A 4,484-nucleotide genomic window follows, 5' to 3' on the forward strand; every position below is an offset into this window, starting at 1 on the left:
GGCTCCGAGCGCATCGGCCGAGCGGCGGCGGCGGCGGGCCGGAGCAGGCCTCGGCGGGGGCCGCCGCCGCCGCCGCCTCCCCGCGGCCCTCTCGCCGCCCTGCCGCGCAATGCCGCCGCTGCTCCTGCGGCCCTCGCGGCTCCTGCCCGCCCCTCGAGCGGGCGGCGGCGGCCCCGGCCCCGCTCCCCGGCCCGGCTGAGGCGACCCCGGCGGACGCGGCCGAGCTCCGACCCCGACCCGGAAGCGGAGCCGCGCGAGCGGGAAGCCGGTCCAGAGGGGGAGGGGGGGCATTGCGCAGGCGCCGGCTGGGCAGCGGCACGCCCCGCCCCCCGCGTGGGCGGTGGCCAATGGCGAGCGAGGGCGGGGCGGGGCCCGGCCGTGAGGGGACGGAAGGGCGGGGTGGCGGGAGAGGCCGCCCGGGGACGGTGGGGCCGGGCTGGGCTCCGAGAATGTGCTGATTTCACAGCCGGGGGGGCGTGGTTCGCTGTCACCTGCTCACTTGCACACACAAGGTCCCGCCGGCTCGCTCTGACGGAGACACTCTGGCGCATGAGGCGATGGCCGCCTGCTGCCCTCTCGGTCTGCGTGCACAGCCCGTCAGCTCCTCCTGACATGTGTATTGCTCCATTTACCGCTTATCTTTGCTTTAGTTATTGCTCGTTTTTGGATACTGGTTACAGGTGTGTTTGTGACCAGCAGCACTTCCTCAGAGGAGCCTTTGCTGTTCATCAGCGCTCCAACAGAGCGGCAATTAATGCTGACAAGCTGTTCTCATCCTTATTTAAGCCTGGGAATTCTTCCTTTCTGACCCAGTTTAGCTTCAGTTTCCAACAATCAAATCTTGTTAATGTACCTTGCATTTTAATACCACAATACATTTTCAGAATAAATGAAAAAAAAAGTTCTGCAAATTATAAGGACTGAATATTATCATACAGTCATGGAATAAGGGAATGGTTTGGCTTGGAAGGGATCTTAAAGGTAATCTAGTTCAAGTCCCCCCTACCATGGGCAGAGATGCTGCTCATCTTTCTCAGAGCTTCATCCACCTGGTCCATATTATATCTTTGAGAACTAGGTAACAAGAAAGGCCACAAATTGAATTAAAACCAGCATTACCGGTAAACAAACCGGAGAGCAAACTGCACTCACTCAAAATCCTTTAGGCCAGTTCGCTGGTGACATAAGCTGGGTGTGCTGGCAAAGCTTTCTTGGTTCCCTGTTTCTCAAAACAAACATCTTCATGCTATGCGGTTGTGCAATACCCATAATTCAGTGTAAGGAGAGTATGAAAAATGAGCCTAATTAATCCCCGGTAGTATTTGAAGTGGAACAGGTACAGAATCTGAGCTGGAGCTTAGGCTGACAACAGATACTGTTGATTTGAGAGTAAGAAAAAAGACCCACGAGCCCTTCAGTGACGGCTGTAAGATACTACAGCTGTCAAATAACAAAACATGAAACCCAGGAGTTCAGAGATGGTCTAAAAATTGAGCTCCCCATTGTTAAAATATTTCAATTGCTCAATTAAACAGCTTAGATGACTTGAACTTTGCTCCTCTGTCCTTCAGTTTTCTGTTTGCTCCTCACAGATGTAAAGTCTGGTTCTAGAAACCACTGTGCAATTACCAACTCATTACAGTACAGTATAAAGTGTATTGATCAAGGGCTTTTTTACAAGAAGTTTTCAAAGGTCAGAGGCGGTTACCTCCAACATCTTAACTATCTAAACTCTGTTTGTACAGTGTACTGTACTGGAATGATATCTAAATTAACTATTTTTTCCCCAGAAGGGTTTTGTTGTAAACATACATAAAACGTTAACCTTGAACAAGTTTTGCTAGATTGTGTGTCTTGTATACCTGTGGAACTTAATGCTTTGCCTTCTGTGATCTGGATTAGGAGTGTTCTAATTTTCTTACATTTACTATATTTACTAGTATTAACTTTTTAATTTCTTTTTCTATCACTTTTTATGGTGACTTCTGAATCCAGAAGAGGACAGGAGGAGTCCACTCAGGATCTGAAACAGAAGTCTGAAAGAAAGAAGCACTGAAATCCAGTTGCCAGTGACACGTGCATGGGAAAGGATAAAGTGGGAACTTATCTGGGCAGAGAATCGTGGAGAATGGAAGGAGAAAGAAAGTTTGGAGGTATGAGAAGCTGCAAAGGTGCTCAGATATATTGATGTGAAAGAGAATAAAGGAGAAGAAAGGGAGAAAGGCAGGTGGCATGGCAGGCTCATGGGGCATATGATGGAGTAGGAAAAGCAGAGGGAAGATGAGTGAAGCAGTTGCCACAGATAGCAAAGTAAATGTGGAAGAGCTGGAACAGTCATTTGAAAAGCTGGAGACATATGGATGAGTTTCAGGAACATGGAGATATGGGGAATGCTGAAAGCATAAGCAGCTGCAGATTAGCAGGATCAGGGGCTCATGTGAGCTGGGAGATCAGTGGTCTCAGCAGGTTTTCAGTGCTTTGCCCTTTGTTTACATAGCAGTGTGGATGGGAGGGGAGGCAGTGCTCACTGCTTAGGATAGGGGAACAGTCTTCCTGACAGCCTGGGACCATTCTGTCCAGCAGCTCAGTCACAGCAGTCACTGTGTAGATAAAGCAGGTTCTTCCCAAAAGCCCCAGGAAGGTCTGAAAATCTACATCCCCCATAAAAATTAAAATTGATAAATGGAGGTATATAGTTGGAAGGAGGGCAAGGTAATTCTATTGGAGAAGCTTGAAAATCGTGATCTTATTTGCATGCAGATGACCGAGCATGAATAGTCCTTATTTAATGACTGTATTTCATTTAATAGAGCCAGCAATGAAAAACAAGTGGTTAAGTGTTACGATGCTTGGTTGAGTCACTGAATTGCCTGTGACCTCAGAGCTAAGAACTAACCTGAACTATGGGGATGATCCTAATTGCAACCTTACTACTAGATATGCAATTACCAATCTGTAATTATGAGCTAAATTTTAGAACACTGACTTCTCCTCTGTTTACCGTGAAATCTGATGCCTGTATATAAGAATATTACTAAATGTGACAAAATTAAAAATAAAGTAATTATTCAGTGAACAATATATATCTTTAAATACTTTCTCTGAAAAACTAAGTAAAACACAGAGTAATGTTTCATGAAAAGTAATGATTGTTGTTAAATACTAATTACCCTTACTGTGAAAAAGCACAAATAGCAGCAGAAGGTTAACCATGGTGACATCTCAGTGAGAGCAGTCTTAAAGACGGGAAGGCAAAATGGAAATTTTTACTAAGAATTCTGGATTAAAGGTATCCTGTCAGCCTTATGCATGAGATGAATTCTTCCTAGCAGAACAATTCATAGATAAGGGGGCCATCCTAATGGCTCATGAGGCTCTGGATGCAACATCTGCCCGTTCCTTATGCCAGCCACATGAACCAGTCTGACATGCTGGACTTCCTGCTGCTGTACAGAGGTATCCACATGGCATGTCCAGTGAGGTCAGTCTCCCTAAGAGGCAGGACCCCACACGTCTGCAATAGTTTCAGGACCTCTGACAGAGAGCATCACATGGCTTGGCTGTGTGCTTGCATGACTGCTAGATGTAGTGTAAGGCAGGCAGCAGGAGACAGGGCAGATGAGGAGCAGGCTTCTCTTTTCAGTCACAGCTTGCTGTTCAAAGTCTCACCGTGACATGAAAGTGCACCATAAGTTGGGAGCTCCTGAGCTCTACCTGTGGCCTCCATATCAGCTCCAGTGGTGGCTGCAAGCAGCTGAATTTACTGAAGGGTTAGTATCTGTCAGGTACAAAGAGTGGTAGCTGGGTGCTTGAGAACACTGTAAGGTTCAATTAGATAATGTTTGCTAACTATTAATTAAGTGTTTTAAGTTTGCAAGTGTTGATTAGAAATGCCTGAATGTTGAATCATAGTGTTCTGGTTGTGCACTGTCACATGTCCCAAAGGTTCACTCAACCAACAAACAACAGGGCAGAGATTTATTTATCCAAAAATCAAGACAGCACATCATGCAGCCTTAGTGTCTTACTGAAACCTGTTATCATGATGAAATTATTTATTTTTGAGTAGAGAAGCTTTGATTTGACAGAGCTATTTTGCCTCCTGCAGATACAATCTGTCATGATGCAGTTTTGCATATATAATATAAATATATTTGCCATGTCAAGGGGCAACATCTGACTGAATGTGGCTTTATTTCTAATTCTGTATTAGTTTTTCTCAGTTGTAAAAGAGAGATGTTGCAGGGATTGCATTTGGTATTCAAGTCCTGTGCAGTAATTGCCTTGAAAGCAAGGAGCATCCATAGCTTCAGACAAGGAACTGACTATTAACAGCCATGATTAAAGGCTTCAGTCCAGCAATGGTGGGAGATCTGGATAGCTCCTTAACATTTCTGTGGCAATAATCTGCCACAGTATTAGGCTGGGGCATGAAGAAATTTTAAGGAGACTCAGGCCTTAAACACATACAGCATGGACTGTGG

Source organism: Cinclus cinclus, chromosome 5, assembly GCF_963662255.1.
Source record: "Cinclus cinclus chromosome 5, bCinCin1.1, whole genome shotgun sequence".
Lineage (NCBI taxonomy): Eukaryota > Metazoa > Chordata > Aves > Passeriformes > Cinclidae > Cinclus > Cinclus cinclus.